The sequence below is a fragment of the Heterodontus francisci genome, chromosome 5 (assembly GCF_036365525.1).
Source record: "Heterodontus francisci isolate sHetFra1 chromosome 5, sHetFra1.hap1, whole genome shotgun sequence".
Lineage (NCBI taxonomy): Eukaryota > Metazoa > Chordata > Chondrichthyes > Heterodontiformes > Heterodontidae > Heterodontus > Heterodontus francisci.
Window position 1 is genome coordinate 93,405,417 of NC_090375.1, and position 27,432 is coordinate 93,432,848.

Consider the following 27,432-nt stretch of genomic DNA (forward strand, 5'->3'; position numbering starts at 1 on the left):
TTTTAAATAGCCGGATTACCACCATTATGAAACCACCATAATACAGAACTCTGTGTATCAGTTACTTTGTTCCTCTTGACCAATGGCCCTGGTATCTACCTGCAATATCTAAAAGTTTCCAACCTCAGGAAATGGCCTAAAACTACATTTACTGTCCATCCTTAATTGCCCTTAAGGTGGTGGTGAGCTGTCTTCTTGAAATGCTGCAGTCCATGTGTTACAGGTGCACCTACAGTGCTGTTAAGAAGGGAGTTTCAGGATTTTGACCCAGTAACAGTGAAGGAATGGTGATATAGTTCCAAGACAGGATGGTGTGCGACTTGGAGGGTACCTTGCAGGTGATGGTGTCCCCATGCATCTGCTGCCCTTCTCCTTCCAGGTGGTAGAGGTCACAGATTTGCATGGTGCTGTCAGTTGCTGCAGTATATACTTTAGATGATACACACTGCTGCCACTGTGAGTCAGTGGTGGAGAGAATGAATGTTTGTGGATGGGGTGCCAATAAAATTAGCTGCTTTGTCCTGGATGGTGTTGAGCCTCTTGCGTGTTGTTGGAACTGCACCCATCCAGGCAAGTGGAAAGTTGTGCCTTGTAGATGGAGGAAAGGCTTTGGGGAGACAGGTGAGTTACCTGTCACAGATTCCCAGTCTCTGACCTCCTCTTGCAGCCAGAGTACTTACAAGGCAGGTCCAGTTCAATTTCTGGTCAATGGTAACCCCTAAGATGTTGATAATGGAGGATTCAGTAATGGGAATGCCATTGAATGTTAAAGGGGAGATGGTTGAATTCTCTCTTGTTGGAGATTTCTTTTTTTAAAAAGAGATACAGCACTGAAACAGGCCCTTCGGCCCACCGAGTCTGTGCCGACCATCAACCACCCATTTATACTAATTCCATATTCCTACCACATCCCCACCAGTCCCTATATTTCCCTGCCACCTACCTATCCTAGGGGTAATTTATAATGGCCAATTTACCTATCAACCTGCAAGTCTTTGGCATGTGGGAGGAAACCCACGCAGACACAGGGAGAACTTGCAAATTCCACAGACAGTACCTGGAATTGAACTCGGGTCGCTGGAGCTGTGAGGCTTCGGTGCTAACCACTGCGCCGCCACTGGTCATTGCCTGGCACTTGTATGGCACAAATGTTCCTTGCCACTTATCAGCCCAAGCCTGAATGTTGTCCAGGTCTTGTTGCATTTGGACACGGGCTGCTTCAGTATCTGAGGAGTTGTGAACAGTGCTGACCATTGTGTAATCAGTAAAAAACATCCCCACTTCTGACCTGATGATGGAGGGAAGGTCATTGATGAAGCAGCTGAAGATGGTTTCTATCCTGAGAAACTCCTACATTGATGATTAACCTCCAACAACACAAACATCTTCTTTTATGCGAATTATGACTCCAATCAGTGAAGAGTTTTCCCCTTGATTCCCACTGACCAGTTTTGCTAGGGTTCCTTGATGCCACACTTGGTCAAATGCTGCCTTGATGTCAATCGCACCTCACTTCTGGAATTCAGCTCTTTTGTCTATGTTTGGTTCAAGGCTATAATGAGGTCAGGAGCTAAGTGGCCCTTACGGAACCCAAACTGAGCATCAGTCAGCAGGTTATTGCTCAGTAAGTGCCGCTTGATTGTGCTGTCGATGACACCTTCCATCACTTTGCTGATGATTGAGTGTAGACTGATGGGGTGGTAATTGGCCAGGTTAGATTTGTCCTGCTTTTTGTGTACAGGACATACCTGGGGAATTTTCCACATTGTCAAGTAGATGCCAATGTTGTAGCTGTACTGGAACAGCTTGGTTGGGGGTGCAACCCGTCTTTAGTACTATTTCCGGAACGTTGACAGGGCCCGTAGCCTTTGCGGTATCCAGTGCCTTCAGCCATTTCTTTATATCACGTGGACTTCTGGCTGAAGATGGATGAAAAATGCTTCAGCCTCGTCTTTTGCCCTGATATGCTGGACTCCCCCATTGTTGAGGATGCATATATTTGTGGATCCACCTCCTCCGGTTAGTTGTTTAATTGTCCACCGCCATTCACAACTGGATGTGGTGGGACTGTAGAGCTTAGATCTGATCCATTGGTTGTGGAATCGCTCAGCTCTATCGCATGCTGCTTACGCTGTTTGGTAGGTATATAGTTTTTAGGTGTGCCTGGTGCTGCTCCTGGCATGCCCTCCTGCACTCTTCATTGAACCAGGGTTGATCACCCTGTTTGATGGTAATGGTAAAGTGGGGAATATGCCAGCCCATGAGATTCCAGATTGTGGTTGAATACAATTCTCCTGCTGATGAGCCTAGTTTTGAGTCGCTAGATCTGTTCGAAATCTATCCATTTAGCACAGTGGTAGTGCTACACAACACAATGGAGGGTATCCTCAATGTGAAGATGGGATTTGGTCTCCACAAGGATTATGCAGTGGGAACTCCTACCAATACGGTCATGGACAGATACATTTGAAATAGGTAGATTGGTGAGGACGAGGTCAAGTCAGTTTTTCCCTCTTGTGGCTCCCTCACCAACTGCCGCAGACCCAGTCTAGCAGCTTTGTCCTTTAGGACTCGGCCAGCTCAGTTAGTAGTGGTGCTACCGAGCCACTCTTGGTGATGGACATTGAGGTCCCCCACCCAAAGTACACTCTGTGCCCTTGCCACCCTCAGTGTTTCTTCCAAGAGGTGTTCAACAATGAAGAGTACCAATTCACCAGGCGAGGGAGGGTGGTTGATGGTAATCAGCAGGAGGTTTCCTTGCCCATGTTGGATCTGATGCCTTGAGACCTCATGGGGTCCGGAGTCAATGTTGAGGACAGGCAGGGCAGCTCTCTCCAGACTGTCTACCGCTGTGCTGCCACCTCTGGCGGATCTGTCCTGTTGGTGGCACATGACATATCCAGGATTGATGACGCTGGTATCTGGGACATTATCTGTAAGGTATGATTCCATGAGTATGACTATGTCAGGCTGTTGCTCAAGTCATCGTTGGGACAGCTCTCCCAATTTTCGCACAAACCCCCAGATGTTAGTAAGGAGGACTTTGCAGGGTCGACAGGGCCGGGTATGCCGTTGTCACTGTTCTCCCTCTGTATATAACTAAAAATGTAGATATTGTTAGCCTGAACTCACACTATCAAACTCTCACAAGTAGTATGATTTTTTTTAAAAAGCTATTCTACAGCACCTTTGCCCCAATCGCTCTTGCTAAGACTACAGGCAAGATTCTTCTGTACTTCCACATTCCACTCAACTCAGCTTGCCACTACTTCCTCTCCTAGCCACCACTTTCTCGCTCGATCCCTGTATCCATTCCCGAATCCTTCCCTCTCAACCCAAGGGCAGGTGACCAAATGCCAGAGACATATTTATCCACATCTCATCACCTGCTTCAACCTATCCCTTCCCCTACCCAAAACACAAATCCTGACAATACTTTATCTTACACACAAAACAGTACTTATCTTCCTTTATGGCATTGAGATATTAATAACCAATATACCGCATATAGAGAATCAATGCATTATATAAGGATCTGGCATAATCATGTTGAATGGCGAAACAAGCTCGAGGCCGTCTCCTGCTCCTACTTCTTATGTAATTTACTAGATTCTCAAACTAAATCATAAAGAACTGTGTTCAATTCAATTGTGCACTCGATCAGGATTTTAAAAAAGGTAATTGAATAAGCACCCGAAGAGAAAAAGATTGCAGGGAAACGGGGAAGGGATTAACACAGTTGCTCTTGCAGCGAGCCAGCACAGGCACAACAGGCCAAACGGCCTCCCTCTGTGCTGTAACCATTCTATGATTCCTCTTGAAGTTCTATTATTAGTTTATACAATGGAGAACTTCAAACCTTAAACTTGAAGGAGACAGCAGTATCAGAAATGTATGTATCTGGTGGCTTTTAGAAGAGTAAGAGGCAACTTGATTGAAACATACAAGACAATGTTTTTCTCTGAGGGTTGAGTGTCTTTGGAATTCACTTCCTCAAAAGGCAGTGGAAGCAGAGTGTTTGAATATTTTTAAGGCAGGGGTAGATAGATTCTTGATAAGCAAGGGGGTGAAAAGTTATTGGGGGTAGGCGGGAACGTGGAGTCGAGGTTGCAATCAGATAAGCCATGATCTTACCGAATGGCAGAGCAGGCTCGAAGGCTGAATGGCCTACTCCTAAATCATATGTTCATATGTTCACATGTATTTTCAAAATAAATCACTAACTTATTTTTAACCTGATGTTTCTAGTAAAGCTTACATTTAGAAAAGATGGGACAGTGTAATATGTATTTTGCTTCACAATTGGTTCAGTCAATGATTTAACTTTGAAACTGTATCCTGGAGTTAATTATTGTAGCATTATGCCGATGGTGTGTTTATTAATGGCTCTGGTGGAGGGAAGCATCTCATTACATATGCACTCCACTATTTTTTGTGGCCAACACAGAGCAATCATGCTCCAGGACTGCAGTGAGTGTCCCTGACCTCGCAGAATCCAATGTTGCTTTTTTTTTGTTAGGAGGTAATAATGGAGGCTTGGCAGAGTCTCTGAAATTAAAAATATTGGCCTAGATTTTATGTTAATAATAATGGTGAGCAATATTTCCTCCAATTCTTTTCAGTTGTGTGCGGTATTCATTTAAGTGCGCAGTCCCTTTAAATTTTTTTGTGCAGCCTCAGATGTGCAGAAACTGAAAGGGGCCAACTTGTGCTCAGCTTGTGCAGGAACTTCTAGGCTGCTGCGTGGTGCACAGCTTAGCGGGAACATTGATGGTAAGGCTGGCAACACTCACTGTTACCATGGAGTAAATTGGACAGCAACTTCCAAGTATGAACTTGTGCCGCTATGCACAGAAATCCGAACGTTTGGTCCGAGTAACCCTGCTCCTTCACAGGCTGCACTTTAACAGAAGATCACTGGCAAACGCAGCATTGAAATACATGCAATGGTGTGAAGCTCAAATACTTATCCATTAGTTACCAACTAAATGTTCCAGACAAAAATTAGGGCTGGTGATTTCAGGAGTAAGTGAATTTCGATCACTGAAAATTTAATTTTACAAGTGTGGAGCCAGAGGAAATGGGCGAGGTACTAAATGAGTACTTTACATCGGTATTCACCATAGAGAAGGACCTGGAGGATGATGAGTCAAGGGAAGGGAGTGCAGATAGTCTGCGTCATGTCGTTAGCAAAAAAGAGGTGGTGTTGGGTGTCTTGCAAAGCAGTAAGGTAGATAAGTCCCCAGGTCCTGATGGGATCTACCCCAGAATACTGAGGGAAGCAAGGGAAGAAATTGCTGGGGCCTTGACAGAAATCTTTGTATCCTCATTGGCGACAGGTGAGGTCCCAGAGGACTGGAGAATAGCCAATGTTGTTCCTTTGTTTAAGAAGGGTAGCAAGGATAATCCAGGAAATTATAGGCCGGTGAGCCTTACGTCAGTGGTAGGGAAATTATTAGAGAGGATTCTTCGGGACAGGATTTGCTCCCATTTGGAAACAAATGGACTTATTAGCAAGAGGCAGCATGGTTTTGTGAAGGGGAGGTCGTGTCTCACTAACTTGATCGAGTTTTTTGAGGAAGTGACCAAGATGATTGATGAAGGAAGGGCAGTGGATGTTGTCTATATGGACTTTAGTAAGGCCTTTGACAAGGTCCCTCATGGCAGACTGGTGCAAAAGGTGAAGTCACACGGAATCAGAGGTGAGCTGACAAGATGGATACAGAACTGGCTCAGTCATAGAAGACAGAGGGTAGCAGTAGAAGGGTGCTTTTCTGAATGGAGGGCTGTGACTAGTGGTGTTCCGCAGGGATCAGTGCTGGGACCTTTGCTGTTTGTAGTATATATAACTGATTTGGAGGAAAATGTAGCCGGTATGATTAGTAAGTTTGCAGATGACACAAAGGTTGGTGGAGTTGCAGATAGTGATGAGGATTATCAGAGGTTACAGCAGGATATAGATCGGTTGGAGACTTGGGCGGTGAAATGGCAGATGGAGTTTAATCCAGACAAATGTGAGGTAATGCATTTTGGAAGAGCTAATACAGGTGGGAGGTATACAGTAAATGGCAGAACCCTTAGGAGTATTCTCAGGCAGAGAGATCTGGGCGTACAGGTCCACAGGTCACTGAAAGTGGCAACGCAGGTGGATAAGGTAGTCAAGAAGGCATACGGCATGCTTGCCTTCATCGGTCGGGGCATAGAGTATAAAAATTGGCAAGTCATGCTGCAGCAGTACAGAACCTTAGTTAGGCCACAATTAGAATAGTGTGTGCAATTCTGGTTGCCACACTACCAGAAGGACATGGAGGCTTTGGAGAGGGTACAGATGTTTACCAGGATGTTGCCTGGTATGGAGGGCATTAGCTATGAGGAGAGGTTGGATAAACTCTGATTGTTTTCAATGGAACGATGGAGGTGGAGGGGTGACATGATAGAGGTTTACAAAGTTATGAGTGGCATGGACAGAGTGGATAGTCAGAAGCTTTTTCCAAGGGTGGAAGAGTCAGTTACTAGGGGACATAGGTTTAAGGTGCGAGGGGCAAAGTTTAGAGGGGATGTGCGAGGCAAGTTCTTTACAGAGGGTGGTGAGTGCCTGGAACTTGCTGCCGGGGGAGGTGGTGGAAGCAGGTACGATAGCGACATTTAAGAGGCATCTTGACAAATACATGAATAGGATGGGAATAGAGGGATACGGTCCCCGGAAGTGCAGAAGGTTTTAGTTTAGATGGGCAATCAGATCGGCACAGGCTTGGAGGGCCGAATGGCCTGTTCCTGTGCTGTACTGTTCTTTGGAGTCTCATTCCTTCAGAAGTCAAGTAGCGCAGGAGATTTAAAAACAATTAAAACTTTAAATCTTTTTCTGGTTGCCCCTTTTATCTCTCTCAATCCCATCTTTCTGTCTCTATCTTTATTTTGCTTTCTGTACCTCACTGAAAAATCGTTTATACGTTTACATTTCCTGGTTTGGACTCTGTGGGTGATTAATTCATTCCCCAGGGGCAGGCAGTAGGAACAGAGAAGGAGTAGGAGTAGGCCATTCAGCCCATCAAGCCTGCTCCACCATTCAATACGATCATGGCTGATCATCTACTTCAATGCCTTTTTCCCCATACAATACCAATATCCCCTTATGTCATTGATATTTAGAAATCTGTCAATCTCTGCTTTAAACATACTCAATGACTAAGCTTCCACAGCCCCCTGGGGTACAAAATTCCAAAGATTAACAACCCTCTGAGTAAAGAAATTTCTCCTCATCTCAGTCCTAAATGGCTTCTCCTTTTATTTTGAAATTGTATCCTCTGGTTCTCGACTTCACAACCAGGGGAAACATCTTACCTGCATCTATCCAGTCTATCCCTTTAAATATTTTGTAGTTTTCAATGAGATCACCTCTCATTCTTCGAAACTCTAGAGAATATAGGCCAGGTTTCCACAATCTCTCTTCATAGGACAGTTCCGCCATCCCGGGAACAAGTCTGGTGAATCTTTGTTGTACTCCCTCTATGGCAATAATGTCCTACCCAAGATAAGCGGACCAAAACTGCATTTAGTACTTCAGGTGCAATCTAACCAAGGTTCTATACAATGGAAGCAAGACTTCACTACTCCTGTACTCAAGTCCCCTTGCGATAAAGGCTAACATACCATTAGCCTTCCTAATATCTTGCTGCACCCGCATGTTAGCTTTCAGTGACTTATTGACAAGGACATCCAGGTCTCTTTGTAATCTCTTACCATTTAAGAAACACTCTGCACATCTGCTCCTCCTACCAAAGTGGATAATCTCACATTTTTCCACATTATATTCCATCTGCCAATTTCTTGCCCACTAGGTCTGTCCAAATCCCTTTGAAGCCACTTCGCATCTTCCTCACAACGCACATTCCTACCTAGTTTTGTGTCATCCGCAAACTTGGAAATATTACATTTAGTCCCCACATCCAAATCATTGATATTGTGAACAGCTGGGACCCGTGTACTGATCCCTGCGGTACCCCACTAGTCACAGCCTGCCAACACGAAAATGAACTGTTTATTCCTACTCTGTTTTCTGCCTGTTAACCCATATTTAATCCATGCCAATATATTACCTCCTGTCCCAAATGCTTTAATTTTGCTCACCAACCTCCTGTGGGGGGACTTTATCGAAAGCCTTCTGAAAATCCAAGTATTCCACATCCGACTCCCCTTTATCAATTCTGTTAGTAACATCCTCAAAAAAATCCAACAGATTCATCAAACATGATTTCCCATTCATAAATCCATGTTGACTATGCCTAATCAGATTATTATTATCCAAGTGTCCATTTATCACATTCTTTAGAATAGATTCTAGCATTTTCCCTACTACTGATTTAAGGCCAACAGGTCTACAGATCCCGGTTTTCTCCCTCCCTCTCTTCTTAAATAGTGGGGTGACATTTGCTACCTTCCAATCTGCAGGAACCATTCCAGAATCTATAGAATTTTGGAAGATAATCACCAATGCATTCACTATCTCCATAGCTACCTCTTTCAACACTGTGTCATGCAGGCCCCCATCTGCCAAGAATGAGGAATACTAATCTCACCACATGAACAATAATTTTAAATTGTTACTGGATTAAAGAAAGAACTGGTTAAAAAAAACCCACAATGAATCCTTGGCAAGAGAAGCATTTTTGCATATTAACAGACAGTACCTGGAAAGGACAAAGGGGCAACTCCCTGTTCCAATTTAATCCACAATAGACTTTTGATTACCTCGAGGGAGGAGGAGCTTGCATTCCAGGTTAACTGCTAAGATGGCCGAATACACAAACTGACGTGGTAAAACCAGTTTAGTCACATGACTAACTGGCTGTTGCAGAGTTTTGAACTGAGAGTTTTAAATTGGAGAAAACAGTGTTTGAAGACAGAAAGCTCCTGGATTGAAAACATCTCTCTCCTGTCTGCTCTCATCTCATTCTCACCAGCTTCAGAATCCATTGAAGACACAGGAACCCCAAGAGAGAAAAGTTCCCTACAGTGAACAAGGTTTAAGAAGAATACTGGGCCCCAACGAAAAGCAAGAATTACCTACAAGGACTCTACAGTGAGCTCGAAGCACCAGTTACAAGAAACTCTCCAGATATTGTCTCAAACCTCTCTGCTTTATTTTTCTTCTGCTCTTTTCTGTCTCTATTTGCATGTGCGTATCGCATAGGCATGCTAGCTTGGGTCACGGAGTATATCTGCAGGAGTTAACCGAATTAGAGTTTAAGTTTAATAAATTTCACTTTTCTTCTTTAAACCTAAGAAAGCCTGTTTGTGCTCATTTCTTTACCATATAATTGAAATGTGGTGACTAAGGATTCATCAAGGGGGAGCTCAAAACAGAGTGTGTTTAAAAATAAAACCCTGTTACAGGAAGACCAGGTGAAAGCTGAAAGGGACCCATAGACACCTTTCTCACCTGGTTCTAACACTCTGGGATGTACCATGTCAGGTCCCAGGGATTTATCAACCTTCCCATTAATTTCTCCAATCCAACCTTCTTACTAATACTAATTACCTTCAAAGAACAGTAGAGCACAGGAACAGGCCATTCGGCCCTCCAAGCCTGCGCCGATCTTGATGCCTGTCTAAACTAAAACCTTCTGCACTTCCGGGGACCGTATCCCTCTATTCCCATCCTATTCATGTATTTGTCAAGATGCCTGTTACACGTCGCTATCGTACCAGCTTCCACCACCTCCCCCGGCAGCAAGTTCCAGGCACTCACCACCCTCTGTGTAAAGAACTTGCCTCGCACATCCCCTCTAAACTTTGCCCCTCTCACCTTAAACCTATGTCCCCTAGTAACTGACTCTTCCATCCTGGGAAAAAGCTTCTGACTATCCACTCATAACTTTGTAAACCTCTATCATGTCACCCCTCCACCTCCGTTGTTCCAGTGAAAACAATCCGAGTTTATCCAACCTCTCCTCATAGCTAATGCCCTCCAGACCAGGCAACATCCTGGTAAACCTCTCCTGTACCCTCTCCAAAGCCTCCACATCCTTCTGGTAGTGTGGCGACCAGAATTGCATGGAATATTCTCAGTGTGGCCTAACTAAGGTTCTGTACAGCTGCAGCATGACTTGCCAATTTGTATACTCTATGCCCCGACCGATGAAGGCAAGCATGCCGTATGCCTTCTTGACTATCTTATCCACCTGCGTTGCCACTTTCAGTGACCTGTGGACCTGTACGCCCAGGTCTCTCTGCCTGTCAATACTCCTAAGGGTTCTGCCATTTACTGTATACTTCCCACCTGCATTAGACCTTCCATAATGCATTACCTCACATTTGTCTGGATTAAACTCCATCTGCCATTTCTCCACCCAATCTATATCCTGCTGTATCCTCTGACAATCCTCTTCACTATCCGCAACTCCACCAACCTTTGTGTCGTCCACAAACTTACTAATCAGACCGGCTACATTTTCCACCAAATCATTTATATATACTACAAACAGCAAAGGTCCCAGCATTGATCCCTGCAGAACACCACTAGTCACAGCCCTCCATTCAGAAAAGCACCCTTCCACTGCTACCCTCTGTCTTCTATGACCGAGCCAGTTCTGTATCCATCTTGCCAGCTCACCTCTGATCCCGTGTGACGTCACCTTTTGTACCAGTCTGCCATGAGGGACCTTGTCAAAGGCTTTACTAAAGTCCATATAGACAACATCCACTGCCCTTCCTTCATCAATCATCTTGGTCACTTCCTCAAAAAACTCGATCAAGTTAGTGAGACATGACCTCCCCTTCACAAAAACATGCTGCCTCTCGCTAATAAGTTCATTTGTTTCCAAATGGGAGTAAATCCTGTCCCGAAGAATCCTCTCTAATAATTTCCCGACCGCTGACATAAGGCTCACTGGCCTATAATTTCCTAGATTAGCCTTGCTACCCTTCTTAAACAAAAGAACGTATTGGCTATTCTCCAGTCCTCTGGGACCTCACCTGTAGCCAATGAGGATACCAAGATTTCTGTCAAGGCCCCAGCAATTTCTTCCCTTGCTTCCCTCAGTATTCTGGGGTAGATCCCATCAGGCCCTGGGGACCTATCTACCTTAATGCTTTGCAAGACGCCCAACACCTCCTCCTTTTTGATAACGACATGACCCAGACTATCTACACTCCCTTCCCTAGACTCATCATCCACCAAGTCCTTCTCTTTGGTGAATACTGATGCAAAGTACTCATTTGGTACCTCGCCCATTTCCTCTGGCTCCACACATAGATTCCCTCCTCCGTCCTTGAGTGGGCCAACCCTTTCCCTGGTTACCCTCTTGCTCTTTATATACGTATAAAAAGAGTGTGTCAGTCTAGAATTGGCTTTTATAGCCACTCCAGGCGCTGCTTCACAAACCACTTACCACCTCCAGGCGCTTACCCATTGTCTCTCGAGACAAGAAGGCCAAAGAAGAAGAAGAAGGTATAAAAAGCCTTGGGATTCTCCTTAATCCTCTTTGCCAATAACTTTTCATGACCCCTTTTAGCCCTCCTAACTCCTTGCTCAAGTTCCTTCCTACTGTCTTCAATTCCTCATTTTCCCTCGTCCCTTGGATCTCTAATTCTGGGAGATTTCTTGCATCTTCCTCAGTGAAGACAGACAAAGTAATCATTTAGCTTCTCTGCCATTTCTCTATTCCCCATTATAAATTCTCCTGAATCTGCCTGTAATGGACCCACAATTGTCTTAGCCAAACATTTCCTTTTTACGTACCTATAGAAGCTTTTACAGTCCGTTTTTATGTTTTTTGCTAGAATACATTCATATTCTATTCTCTCTTTCTTCATCAGTTGCTTGGTCCTCCTTTGCTGTATTCTAAAATCCTCCCAATCCTCAGGTTTCCTACTATTTCTAGCAACTGGATACATCTTTTCTTTTAATCTTATACAATCATTGACTTCCTTTTGACTGACTTTTCTTTTTGGGTTTTCGTGCCTTGAAGGAATGTATAGTTGCTGTAAACTATTAATAATTCTTTAAAGACTATCGATTGCCTAAGTACGGTCATACCTTTTAATGTATTTTCCCAATCTACCTTAGCCAATTTGCCCCTCATACTTTCATAATTTCCTTTGTTCAAATGTAACATCCTGGTTTCAGATTGGTCCACCTCACTTTCAAACATATGAAATTCTAAAATATTATGGTCACTCATCCCTAAACATTCTTCCCACTCATGCTCCTAACTCATATACTCATATGTTCGTATAACAAGATTATTAATTAGCCCTTTCTCATTACATAACGCTGGATCTAAAATAGCCTGTTTCTCAACATACTGCTCTAGAAAAGAATCCCTAACACACTCCAGAAACTTGTCCTCCACAGCATTAGTGCTCATTAGGTTTGCGCAGTCTATATGCAGATTGAAGTCACCCATGAATACCCATGCTACACGCTTCTCTAATCCCCTGATTAATACCATGCCCCACACTACCACTATGTTCTATAAGTACTCTGGGATATCTGCAGTGGAGTTCAGCTACAAACAAGGAAAGTTGGTATTCCACTGTACATGTGCTCTATAGATTCAATAGGCTAGGCAGGAGGTTAAGAAATAGGAAAATGAAATAGAAACTGTCTCGAGGAACTCAATTTGGAGAAGTGAAAGAGGATGGAAATAGTTCACAAGCTATAACTCTGCTGCCAAATTTGGTGTATATTTGATATCATTCATATTGAACAATGGGGTTAGGTCCTTAGAGCGTTGGAAAGATGATCAAGGAGATCTGTATCTGATACAAAAAAATTTGACATTCTTATCTAAGTACACTTAAATTTTTTTTTCTTCATTCAAAATTGCCTCCAGGCACCTTGCAGCCTGAACTCTGGAGCACTTCAAACCTCAACTACCTGCTTGCCTTGTCTCCCCACTCCCCAAGCTTGTCCCAGCTAAACTATTTCCCATCATAGTTCCCTGCAACTGCCATGGCTCAATTAATTGAAATATTTAGTAGGCCTGCTCTGACATTGTCCCAACTTTTTAAACCAGTTAATGGTTCCTTCCGAAGCCAGCTCAACTCTTTCAAGATTATTTTAAGAGGTACTAAGATTATCCAAATCCTTCGCTCATCCTCATTTTGGATTGTATAATTTACATATTTTTGCTCCTCGGTTCTTTTTGTGTCTTGATTTGTAAATATGTTTCAGTTACTCCACAAGATTGTGCTGACATCAGAACTCCAAGCAAGAAGTAGAGTGCCACATTTTGACAACAACAGCATTGACCTGCTCCTAAGGGCTATGTAACAAAAAAGGATGGATGCGCTGCTTCCTGCCTGAGGGAGTAAAGCGAGCAAGACAGTCAGCCAAAAATTGTGACCGGGTGTGGTGGAACATAATGATTCCGACAGCACTATATACCAGACACGACTACAGTGTGAGGACAAATTCAAATCACCCACGAGACATAACTACAGTGTAAGGACATCATGATGCTAGGCCCCCAACTGCCAGGAATGAGGCACATCAATTCTGTCATGAACACTGAAGAAAGGACTTGCTTTAAAAATGGCCAGATCTTGGCTGGAAAGACATTTGCACATTCATAGAGTGTGTTTGGAAGGACAAATCAGCCATTCCCTGACACATTCAACCCACAATGGACCCTTGGCTGGAAAGACATTTGCATATTAACAGACAGTGCTTGGAAAGGACAAAGGACCATTCCCTGACACATTCAACCCACAATGGACTTTTGAGCACCAGACATCGAAGGTGGGGGAGCTCGCATTCCAGGCTGACTGCTAAGATGGCCAAATACACAAATGGACATGGTCAAACCAGCTAGTCACATGACTAACCTGCTGGGCAACCTGAGTTTTTTGAATTTGTGCAAACAGTTTGGGCAGAAAGCAGAATGCTCCTGGACTGAGAAGATCTCTCCTGGCTGGTTTGCCATAGCCTTTCCTGTCTGCCTGCTCCCATCTCTTTCTCACAAGCCTCTGAATCCATTGAAGACACATGAATCCCAAGACAGAAAAATCTCCTACAGCGAACAAGATTTAAGAATAATACTGGGCCCCAACGAAAAGCAAGATCTAAAATCAAGGACTCTACAGTGAGCTCAAAGACCCATAACAAAAGCTCTTCAGATATTGCCTCAAACTTTTCCACTTTATTTCTTCTGGTCTTTTCTGTCTCTACTTGCATGTGTGTGTTGCGTATGCATGCTAACATGGGCGCATCGTGTATCCATAAGCGTTAATCGAATTAGAGTTTAAGTTGAATAAATTTCAACTTTTCTTGTTTAAACCTAAGAAAGCCTGTTTATGCTGGTTTCTTTGCCTTATAATTGGAAAGCGGTGAACAAAGATTCACCAAGGGGGAACTAAAAACACGGTGTGTTTAAAATTAAACTGTGTTACGGTAAGACCAGGTGATGGCTGAGAGGGACCTCTAGAAACCTTCCTCACTGGGTCGTAATAACAAATTCAATCATCCACCAGACATGACTACAGTGTGAAGACAAATTCAATCACTTCCACTAAAAGGGGAAAGGTAGGTCAATAGTTGGCTACACACTTTGGGGATTGAATTCTGTCTGTTATTTTTTGAAAAGCATACATTGGTGTCTATTGCACATATTCCTTTACCAATGTATTAAAGTTTTACCTTTTATTAGTGTTAAAACTGAGAACATACAGATAGTATTCAAGAAATTAGATATTTGGTATTCAGCAATCAGGAGCAGGAGGGTGGGCTTAGCTGCACTAAGACAGTCTTGCATTTTAGTAGCATTGGAAATGGTCCTGGGCTTTGGCAGAACTGTGGTGCGAGTTCTGTAGTTTGGAATCATTGTGGTGGGACTGCTAAGATTTGGTAGCATAGAGGGGACATCCTCAACTCTGGCACTAGTTCAAAGGGCGAACTTGAGGTTTGACAGAACTGAGGGCGGGGGGTGGGTGGTGTAATGTCAGATTTGGCTCAATAGTGGATTTTTTTAAAAATTCGTGTTTGGGATGTGAGCATCGATGACAAGGCCAGCATTTATTGTCTATCCCTAATTGCCTTTAAGAAGGTGGTGGTGTGCCACTTGTCAGCAGTGAAGGGAGGGAGAAGGCATATATGTTTGGCAGCACTTATTTGTAACAGTCTAAGATACCTCTGCAAAATTAAAATTGTTTCATCCCTTTAAATGTATCTCTTGTATGTCTGTCTCAATCAGTGTCTCATGGGTGCCGCTAATTAGAAAGTTTATATTTTGAATTAACAAAATAAGCGTGACAATCAATCAGATGTAACTAAATGCACTGTTTGCTTCAAAATTCAATTCTTCTTTACAAAACAACTCAAGTTAGAAGAAAATACACTGGTATATCTTGACTTTGCATGATCGTGTAAAATGAGTGATACCGAGTCAGCAGCCTGTTTTACATCGCTCCTCATTTTGGTCAGTGCACCAAACTGGGAGTTGTTGCCATGCAGCAACTTCGCACCAGAAAGAAAAGGCTCAAGGAGCGCCCTAAATTCATCGCCTGATCACATCATTACTTAGGCGAATTGGGCATTACAATTGGATGCCTCGATGCAGCTCAAGTGCAGACATAACCAATTTCAGCCAGCCCCAAAGGTAAGTTCGGGAGGCAGGAAGGCAATTGGGAAAACGACAGGGCTGGACCAGGCCAGCAGCAGCCCACAGTGATTTTATGGAGCCAAGTGAAGCTAATCCTTGGATGAGTCCAAAATTTATTTTTAATTGTTTAAATTTAATGACTATGATAATATAGTAACAGAACCACTCTACTAACAACAATCCAAAGGCCTTGAATGATAATACAACTATATGAGTTGAAATTATACTATGCAGTTTGTAAATATGAATTTATTTCAAGAAATTTTGAAATAAAAAGCTATTAATAAAAAGCCAATGAAGTTGTTAGATTGTCATAAAACCCAACCAATGTCTTTTAATGAAGGAAGCTTGCCATCCATGCCCAAACTGTGTCTCCATTCCTATGCCAACATTCAAGTTTACCAATCTATCCCATTTCACTGGGCTAACATAACTGAAGAGGATGCTCCGAGATTGCATTCATTTCTCATTCATCCTCTTTTTAGACCAATCATGGATGATCTTTTTTCTAGTCTGTTGTATTTCTTATATTTTGTCCAATACTCTGGAGACTGAAAACAAACAAACATTTTGATTCTTCTATATTCGCTTACCTATTGGAGATATTAATAACCTCCACTGTTTAGATCGTCACACATTTGATTTGTGAACAATAATTCTGTGTAATTGATTTTTTTTTTAAAGTAAACTAGCAGAAATGAATTATGATCTCAGTGTCTCAAAAACTAATACATAGCACAAAATGTATGTCACAAGTGCCTAAACAAAGACATGGAGAATAAGTTCACATTCAGTGTATGGGTGCCTCTAAAACTAGTGTAGCATTAATGGCCCAGATTTTGCAGCCAGCAGTGAAACGACAACACTCCCCACTGACCTCAAATTTGACATTCCACAAATATAAAATGAGCTTTTCAGAGCCATTGAGGGTGTTAAGCAGTAATTATGAAAATTAATACACCAATAAAGAACCTGTTGCACCTTTTTCAAAATGTGTAACTTTTTCAAGGATTTTTACAGTGAAACTAACATTGTAAGAGTGGAAGTTTTTGTCAGTTCAAAAATTTCTTATGATTGCATTCTGGGGAGACCGCAACATCATACCCTTTGGAGAAGTGTAGAATACTTACAGTAACTTATGGATTTCTGCATTATTCTACACATGTGCAGATTCCAGGAGGAGTTATGACGGCAAACACGAACAATTCATCATTATTACCACCACAGAATTCAGGCCATTGTTACAGCACTGCAGTATTAGGCAGTTTGATTCCAACAGTATGATAGTGGAACAAACAACATAATTCTGGTATCTAATGTGGCAGAGAATGTCACATCAGATAGCTTTCCCTGGATAAATAATGAGAAATTGCCACCTGTGGCAAATATAAACCGGTGCCATTGAATGCCACATGCTGTTTTGTTCCAAATGTTCAGCTCACCCATAAAGACCAGTAGCGTGGATTTTACAGTGATAAGCCTTTCTCCAGCATGAGCCAGCACAGTATAGGCAGGGCAAGTTTACAAGATCACCAGCAGAATACTTACGCAGTTTGAAAATCTGATCTCAAACAATTTCTGTGAAAACAGAGTGAAAGGCCAAGGCACGTAGTGAGAAACCGCCAAACTGAAAAAGGCAACATTGAATGCACGGTAAAACAGCAAATCGTGATTCGATGACATAAAGCTTGGGTTTTAAAAACTTGAAAATTGTAGCTGAAAGGAAACAATGAGCGTTGTAAGAAGTTCCCAGGTTTTGCGATCCTGTCAAAGAAAACCCAGTGAGAGGCTGTGCAGTAAGTATCGATTTGAACACTGAAGCTCTAACAAAGAAAAAGTGTAAGGAGGATTTAGAGCTCAGAAGAAGCGAGAAAGAAATGAAAAAAAGCTAAAATGTGCAAATCAGACACTTTGCTCGTAAACATATTCTGGACCAAACTTTTTTCCAACTACATTAAAACATAAATAATCTATAAGAAGTAAATTCTCGTAAGTGTTAATAACTATGGACATTTACTGCCAGTGATCAAACTTTTATTACACAACTGCATTCGTGCCTCTGCTCACAATCCAGGGCCTGGACCTTTTAGTCTTATTGCGGCAGTGCAATGAGGTTGGGAATTTCTGTTCCTGTTATGGTTCTAACTCAAAACTCTGGCAACGCTCCAGAGTCGTTCCTGGAACCTGGACCAACGAGGAGGAAGGTGAAAAGACTTTTAATCAGTTAAGAAGAAAATTTGCTTTATCTGGTTCTTTCGAGTTTCATATGGTTTGTAATACACAATGATGATAAAGTAATAGCGTAAGTAACAGGCAGTCACTTTTCCCAACAAGACATCTACTTGTACTTTAATTCGCTTTTCTTTGTCAACCACATTTACGATATCACATTAAACCCAGTTAGGGTGTCCGTTTAAATGTATTCTTGGGGGATTCAGAAAACTTATAAAACGATATACATGTTTAAAATCACAATTTCACGACCTTGTATTGCCGTTACGTATTGTATCCAAATACATACTCGGAATTTAAGTTGCCTAGCACTTAATGCAGTTCCCCTCAACATTGCTTCAGTGAAATATTTTAGTTCTCAAGTAACAGAAACTGACAGGAGGAAAAACAATGAATGGAATAGCTGTGGAGATCGCTGTATGGTCGTTAATCGTTTGACTCCGCTTTATCATTATTACCTCAGTTCCATTCCCAACACAAACCCAGCATGACCCGCCCCCCCCCCCCCCACTACTTTCATTTCAAATAAATCGTTGCTTCGCCTCACTCGGGCAAAAAAACCTTCAAATCGTAAGCAACGAATTCAGCGATATACTTAAAACGTGCATCTTACTTCGTGCAGAGAAACGTCGTACCCGAATAATGCATTGCATCAATCCTGAAAGGGTAAAGGCTGGTATCTGTTACAGATAAAAGGCTACACTGTATTCACTTTCACTGCATCTGTGTGAGGGTGACAGGCACGGGGGAGGGGAGCGTCGGTGACATCACTGCTTGGTGACGCTAACCTTCTCCTCGAAGTGAAGGAGCAGGACACTGAAGCAACAACCAGGGAAAAGGCGTTACTGAATCTGTCTTACAATAATAACCATTGTCACCGTCGCAGTATGCTCAATTGTTAGCCAACACGAGTTAATAATTAACCAGATATCACTTGTATGTTAACCATTTTAGGACCACAGTAGCGTTGTGCAATATGTCAAGTTAAACATCAGGCTGTACAATGTTAGCAATCATTATATTTTACACTTTCTGCTCATTGCTCTAATTCAACCAACAAATGCTCCGCATTTAAAATTTTACAGTATGAAGTGGTTCCATAAAAATGGTTTGCAAAAGAAATTAAGCAGCAAAATGATTTGTACCAAGCGTCACCCAATGCCATCATATCACCAACCACACATTCGTCCTCAGTTTATACATCTGTGATATCAAAAAGATGCAACACAATAACTTAAAAGATCTAGATAACCCAAGGATGACAGTTTTAAAGGAATATGCTTCAAAATAAAGCCATACAAAGAACCTGTCAAAAATATAACAGCAGTTAATTTTTCTAAAACAAATATTTTTCCTAGAAACTCAGCAGGAAGGGACTAGTCTCTCCAGCAGGTTTAAAATTTTCATTGCATTTCTGATGCTATGGAAAGACAGACCTGTCTGACAGTATCTTGAGGAACAATGTAACCTCTTTGTGTATCTCAATGCAAAAAAAAACTCCCAACAACCTAGCTCTTTCTATTTAATAGAATTACAAATCTGGATCACTATTTCTACAGAAAAACTTCTATCTCCATTGGTCTGACCTTGGCAGTAGTGAAAACATGGCGTTTTGCAGCCTAGCTTCAATTCCACATACTTAAGCATGCTCATCAATAAGCAGGAAAGATTACTGGGAGTCAAGGCTAAGCAGCAACACACCATGCACCAACATTCCTTTGGTTGAAAAAGCACACAAGTACAATAATGAAACCACAGGTCCATGTGATATTTCCAAGTGCAGTGAGAAAAGAAAGTGTTGTCCAGTACAATACACCTTCTATATTTAATGGACAAATCTGATGCAGCCACCTGACCTCCATCAATCTTTGAGGAGTCTGAAATCTGGATCTTTTTATCTGATATTTTAAACAAACACGAATTGAAAGATCTATGTTCAAGAATCCAGCTATGGAGTGCTTCATAGAAAAATGCTTAATAGCAACACTGCAAACCTTATTTTAGAAATTAAGCACTGCCATCAAGGTCATCAGACTCTTGATGGGGAAGGGCGTGCAAAGAAGGTGCAAAAATTGTATCAACACTTTGAATAAGTTAAGTTGTGCTTTGATGATAATTTAATTTTGTCATTGTATATAAGAATCAATAATCAGCTTAATTCACAGAAAGTATGACCTAGCTTATTTCCAATACAATAGTTGCAACAATTAGTTGCTTTGTCTCAGTTAGGTGTCTTGAGGGTAGGGCAAGTCATTCAATTCAAATATAAACAAACATCTTGCAGTATTGATTCAACTTACTTTTAATTGGTTAAATTTGTTTGTTGAGACACACAAGTGCCAGGCAATGACTATTTCCAATGAGAGAGAATCTAACCATTTCCGCTTGATATTCAACAGCATTACCATCGCTGAATCCTCTACTAGCAACATACTGGGAGTTACCATTGACCAGAAACTGAACTGGAGCAGCCACATAAATACTGTGGCTACAAGAGCAGGTCAGAGGCTGGGAATTCTGCAGCAAATAACTCACCTCCTGATTACCCAAAGCCTGTCCACCATCTACAAGGCACAAGTCAGGAGTGTGATGGAATACTCTCCACTTGCCTGGATGAGTGCGGCTCCAACACCACTCAGGAACCTCAACACCATCCAGGACAAAGCAACCCACCGCAGAATACCCAGCCTCTGATCCGCTCTTGTTGCCACAGTATTTATGTGGCTCCTCCAGTTCAGTTTCTGGTCAATGGTAACCCCCAGCCCGCTTGATCGGCATCCCACCTTAAACATTCACGCCCTCCACCACTGACACACAGTGGTAGCAGTGTATACCATATACAAGATCCACTGCAGCAACTCAGCAAGCCTCCTTCCGCAGCACCTTCCAAACCCACGACTTTTTCCACCTAGAAGGACAAAGGCAGCAGACACATGGTACCACTACCACCTACAAGTTCCCTCCAATTCACACACCATCCTGACTTGGAAATATATCGCTGTTTCTTCACTGTCGCTGGATCAAAATCGTGTAACTCCCTCCCCAACAGCACTGTGGGTGTACCTGCACCAGATGTACTTCAGAGGTTCAAGAAGGCAGCTCACCACCACCTTCTCAAGGGCAATTAGGGATGGGCAATAAATGCTGGCCTAGCCAGTGATGCCCACATCCACGAATGAATTTTTAAAAAATTATTTTATGGAAAACAGTTTTCAGCCAGACTGATGCAAATCAGTGAGACTACCTAAAGTTTTCGGAAAGTGATAGCAAAGTAGCTGCTGTGGAAGATTAAAAAAGCACCATTTAAGAAAACATAGAATAACGCAGCAGTCATGGCAATTAATTATTTCCTACGCACTCAAAGAAATCTTAAAGAACTATTGTAAAACCCTCAGGTTTTGACTGCTACTGTTCACTCATTCTTTTACTGTTTCTTAAATTTGTTTGACAATGCCTAAATCAAGGTCTCGTGGAATGTTATTTTGCCAACTTCCAATGTCAACAAAGGTAATTTGAGGGCACATGATAAATCCAGCAAACCAAAACAAAGCGGGTTCTCTGTTCAGTTGCAAGGCTTAGTATAAATTCATCAAAGTAACTGAAAGTGAAAGCACTCCCTGGAACAGGAGGAGCAAGGGTTCACCCATGGGAATGGTTGATGACATTGATTCCAAACAAAGTCAAGTAAATATCCCAAAAATGTAACAGCTTTATGAGATTGTTAACAGCAGTTTGAAACTCAAATCATTCAATTGTTATTTCCTGTTTCTTTAGTTGTCTACCTTTCTTTAAAGAAAAGTCCAAAGGGAAAAAAAGCTGGTTGGGAAGATGTTCCATATTAAAGATAAACGATGTAGCATCACTGGAGAGGGAAGGGGCCATGTGTTTAGATCGTATTAGGAGGAGGAAGTAGTACAAACACTTGGGAGAAGTGGGAGGACATGGTGGAGGGACTGCAGGAGGAGCTGAAGGATATTAGGATCTGTGAGTATTGGGGGTTGGATGTGATAAAATTAAAGAGGTCCAACATTTATTTTTAGCCTCGAGTAGATTCATTTATTTCAGCTACTAATCATAAAGAGGTTAAAAACTAGCTACAAATTAGAATGTGATGCCAAGCTTAACACAATACAAATGCTTCACTTACTGTAGTTAAGCAAAGTACTAAATGAGGAAACAAGCTACTTTTAAATAAACACAAGTGATACGATTTGTTCAGCTATGTGCAGGGCAGCCATTATTTATAAATGTGCTCAGCAGTTAAACCCAGGAAATGTCAGTGGTCAATTTTGGGGATACTTAAGAAGCTATAGCTGTTTGAATCTGAGTCAGTTTGGAAATTCCAAGAAATATTAGGACTAATTTTCCTTTCCTCTCCCCTCCATACAGCTGAAGATGAACTGCACCTACAAGTTGGTGAGTCCTTGAGTATTGCTACATTCAGCTCATTAGCATGTCTGAGGGTGCTTCATACATTGGGTGTACACATATGTTGGAGGAAGTCTGTGTATTACTTAAAGAGGAATTTATTTTTGTACCTAGCTGTTGAAATTGTGCCTTCTTGAATTCTCCCAGATTCTATTGATATCTGGTCATATTGGCTATCTTTAATTTAGTAGTCTGGAAGCATTGGGTGCCTTTTTTGCTTTATTCGGACTCAATTTGGTGTCTTTATTTTGTGACGACAGGCACTGTTTTTTGGTTAGGGAAGTTTCCTCTCCTGTCTGGCTGCAAGTCTGAAGAAGCAGGGGACCATTGAGATGTTGTACAGGAAATGCATGAGAGGAGAACATTACTGTTTCGTCACAAAGGTCAAAAGCTGCCTAAAAAGTGCATACAATCATAAAATGTTACAGCACTGGAGGCCATACGATCCATTGTACCTGTGCTACTTCTTTGAAAGAACTGTCCAATTTAGTCCCACACCCCAGATTTTCTCCCCATAACCCCACAAATGAATTTTCTTCAAGTACATGCCCAAAGGTCAGTTTCATTGCAAGTTAAAGTTAATTCCCTTTTGTTTTCGGAGGACCAGGGGACTGCTGGGTAAGTAAAAACTATATATTTGGGCGGTTTAAAATCACTTTCTTTTGGTTGCAGCAGCTTTGACAGAAGCGGAGGTGCGGAGCGAACTTGCAGCTGGGAGGTCAGTTTCAGTGTAAGTTAAAGTTAATTCCCTTTTGTTTTCGGAGGACCAGTGGACTGCTGGGTAAGTAAAAACTATATATTTGGGCGGTTTAAAATCACTTTCTTTTGGTTGCAGCAGCTTTGACAGAAGCGGAGGTGCGGAGCGAACGTGCAGCTGGGAGGTCAGTTTCAGTGTAAGTTAAAGTTAATTCTCTTTTGTTTTTGGAGGACCAGGGGACTGCTGGGTAAGTAAAAACTATATATTTGGGCGGTTTAAAATCACTTTCTTTTGGTTGCAGCAGCTTTGACAGAAGCGGAGGTGCGGAGCGAACTTGCAGCTGGGAGGTCAGTTTCAGTGTAAGTTAAAGTTAATTCCCTTTTGTTTTCGGAGGACCAGGGGACTGCTGGGTAAGTAAAAACTATATATTTGGGCGGTTTAAAATCACTTTCTTTTGGTTGCAGCAGCTTTGACAGAAGCGGAGGTGCGGAGCGAACGTGCAGCTGGGAGGTCAGTTTCAGTGTAAGTTAAAGTTAATTCTCTTTTGTTTTCGGAGGACCAGTGGACTGCTGGGTAAGTAAAAACTATATATTTGGGCGGTTTAAAATCACTTTCTTTTGGTTGCAGCAGCTTTGACAGAAGCGGAGGTGCGGAGCGAACGTGCAGCTGGGAGGTCAGTTTCAGTGTAAGTTAAAGTTAATTCTCTTTTGTTTTTGGAGGACCAGGGGACTGCTGGGTAAGTAAAAACTATATATTTGGGCGGTTTAAAATCACTTTCTTTTGGTTGCAGCAGCTTTGACAGAAGCGGAGGTGCGGAGCGAACTTGCAGCTGGGAGGTCAGTTTCAGTGTAAGTTAAAGTTAATTCCCTTTTGTTTTCGGAGGACCAGGGGACTGCTGGGTAAGTAAAAACTATATATTTGGGCGGTTTAAAATCACTTTCTTTTGGTTGCAGCAGCTTTGACAGAAGCGGAGGTGCGGAGCGAACGTGCAGCTGGGAGGTCAGTTTCAGTGTAAGTTAAAGTTAATTCTCTTTTGTTTTTGGAGGACCAGGGGACTGCTGGGTAAGTAAAAACTATATATTTGGGCGGTTGCTGTACCCGAGACACTACACGTGTAGTGTCTCCCACCCACCCTCCTCCTCTAACCAAAAAAAAGGACTCTGGTGTGTTGATAAGGTAAGCTTTTTAATTTAAAAAGTTCTGTCCGTCGGATTGCTAAGCTAACAAGTTTTGACTTTTTTTTTGGTTTTTCAGTAGATTTGTTGGGAATTTAGAATAGTGGGAATGGAGGTTAAGGCAGTTGAATGTTCCTCCTGCAGAATGTGGGAGGTAAGGGTCGCCAAGAGTGGCCCTGCTGACTGCATCTGCGGGAAGTGCACTCAACTCCAGCTCCTCGAGAACCGCGTTAGGGAACTGGAGCTGGATGAACTTCGGATCATTCGGGAGGCGGAGGGGGTTATTGAGAGGAGTTATGGGGAGGTAGTCACACCTCAGGTAAAAGAAGTAGGTAGATGTGTTACCATCAGGGGAAGGAGAGGGAACCAGCAGGCAGTGCAGGGATCCCCTGTGGCCGTTTCCCTCAACAACAGGTATACCGTTTTGGATACTGTTGCGGGGGACGACTTACCAGGGGTAAGCAATGGGGTACAGGTCTCTGGCACAGAGTCTGTCCCTGTTGCTCAGAAGGGAAGGGGGAAGAGGAGCAGAGCATTAGTCATTGGGGACTCCATAGTTAGGGGAACAGATAGGAGGTTCTGTGGGAACGAGAGAGACTCATGGTTGGTGTGTTGCCTCCCAGGTGCCAGGGTTCGTGATGTCTCGGATCATGTTTTTGGGATTCTTAAGGGGGAGGGGGAGCAGCCCCAAGTCGTGGTCCACATAGGCACCAACGACATAGGTAGGAAGAGAGATGGGGATTTAAGGCAGAAATTCAGGGAGCTAGGGTGGAAGCTTAGAGCGAGAACAAACAGAGTTGTTATCTCTGGGTTGTTGCCCGTGCCACGTGCTAGCGAAGCGAGGAATGGGGAGAAAGAGGAGTTGAACACGTGGCTGCAGGGATGGTGTAGGAGGGAGGGTTTTGGTTTCCTGGACAATTGGGGCTCTTTCTGGGGTAGGTGGGACCTCTACAAACAGGATGGTCTTCACCTGAACCAGAGGGGTACAAATATCCTGGGGGGGGGGGGGTGGGGGAGATTTGCTAGTGCTCTTCGGGGGGGTTTAAACTAATTCAGCAGGGGAATGGGAACCTAAATTGTAGTTCCAGTGTACAGGATGTTGAGAGTAGTGAGGTCAGGGATAAGGTTACAAGGACGCAAGAGGGCACTGGCAAGCAAGAACTTGGTTTAAAGTGTGTCTACTTCAACGCCAGGAGCATCCGGAATAAGGTGGGTGAGCTTGCAGCATGGGTTGGTACCTAGGATCTCGATGTTGTGGCCATTTCGGAGACATGGGTAGAGCAGGGGCAGGAATGGATGTTGCAGGTTCCGGGATTTAGATGTTTCAGTAAGAACAGAGAAGATGGTAAAAGAGGGGGGGGTGTGGCATTGTTAATCAAGGAGAGTATTACAGCGGCAGAAAGGACGTTTGAGGACTCGTCTACTGAGGTAGTATGGGCCGAGGTTAGAAACAGGAGAGGAGAGGTCACCCTGTTGGGAGTTTTCTATAGACCTCCGAATAGTTCCAGAGATGTAGAGGAAAGGATAGCGAAGATGATTCTCGACAGGAGCGAGAGTAACAGGGTAGTTGTTATGGGGGACTTTAACTTTCCAAATATTGACTGGAAATACTATAGTTCGAGTACTTTAGATGGGTCAGTTTTTGTCCAGTGTGTGCAGGAGGGTTTTCTGACACAGTATGTAGACAGGCCAACCAGGGGCGATGCCACATTGGATTTGGTACTGGGTAATGAACCCGGCCAGGTGTTAGATTTAGATGTAGGTGAGCACTTTGGTGATAGTGATCACAATTCGGTTAGGTTTACCTTAGCGATGGGCAGGGACAGGTATATACCGCAGGGCAAGAATTATAGCTGGGGGAAAGGAAATTATGATGCGATTAGGCAAGATTTAGGATGCGTAGGATGGGGAAGGAAACTGCAGGGGATGGGCACAATCGAAATGTGGAGCTTATTCAAGGAGCAGCTACTGCGTGCCCTTGATAAGTATGTACCTGTCAGGCAGGGAGGAAGTTGTCGAGTGAGGGAGCCATGGTTTACTAAAGAAGTTGAAGCGCTTGTCAAGAGGAAGGCGGCGGCTTATGTTAGGATGAGACGTGAAGGCTCAGTTAGGGCGCTTGAGAGTTACAAGCTAGCCAGGAAGGATCTAAAGGGAGAGCTAAGAAGAGCAAGGAGAGGACACGAGAAGTCATTGGCGGATAGGATCAAGGAAAACCCTAAGGCTTTCTGTAGGTATATCAGGAATAAAAGAATGACTAGAGTTAGATTAGGGCCAATCAAGGATAGTAGTGGGAAGTTGTGTGTGGAATCAGAGGAGATAGGGGAAGCGTTAAATGAATATTTTTCGTCAGTATTTACAGTAGAGAAAGAAAATGTTGTCGAGGAGAATACTGAGATTCAGACTACTAGGCTAGATGGGATTGAGGTTCACAAGGAGGAGGTGTTATCTATTTTCACACTTTCCAAAATTGCTAAGTCCCCTGGGCCAGATGGGATTTATCCTAGGATTCTCTGGGAAGCCAGGGAAGAGATTGCAGAACCTTTGTCCTTGATCTTTATGTCGTCATTGTCGACAGGAATAGTGCCAGAAGACTGGAGGATAGCAAATGTTGTCCCCTTGTTCAAGAAGGGGAGTAGAGACAGCCCTGGTAATTATAGACCTGTGAGCCTTACTTCGGTTGTGGGTAAAATGTTGGAAAAGGTTATAAGAGACAGGATTTATAATCATCTTGAAAAGAATAAGTTCATTAGCGATAGTCAGCACGGTTTTGTGACGGGTAGGTCGTGCCTCACAAACCTTATTGAGTTTTTCGAGATGGTGACCAAACAGGTGGATGAGGGTAAAGCAGTGGATGTGGTGTGTATGGATTTCAGTAAGGCATTTGATAAAGGTTCCCCACGGTAGGCTATTGCAGAAAATACGGAAGTATGGGGTTGAAGGTGATTTAGAGCTTTGGATCAGAAATTGGCTAGCTGAAAGAAGACAGAGGGTGGTGGTAGATGGTAAATGTTCATCCTGGAGTTTAGTTACTAGTGGTGTACCGCAAGGATCTGTTTTGGGGCCACTGCTGTTTGTCATTTTTATAAATGACCTGGAAGAGGGTGTAGAAGGGTGGGTTAGTAAATTTGCGGATGACACGAAGGTCGGTGGAGTTGTGGATAGTGCCGAAGGATGTTGTAGGTTACAGAGGGACATAGATAGGCTGCAGAGCTGGGCTGAGAGATGGCAAATGGAGTTTAATGCGGAAAAGTGTGAGGTGATTCACTTTGGAAGGAGTAACAGGAATGCAGAGTACTGG

The 27,432-nt window shown here is 42.9% G+C and overlaps 1 protein-coding gene across 7 annotated transcripts in view; it reads right to left on the minus strand.

Annotated features, from left to right (window-relative positions):
• Positions 1-27,432, minus strand: part of LOC137369960 (nucleolar protein 4-like) — a 504,149-nt gene that overhangs the window by 366,541 nt on the left and 110,176 nt on the right. The window lies entirely within an intron of this gene.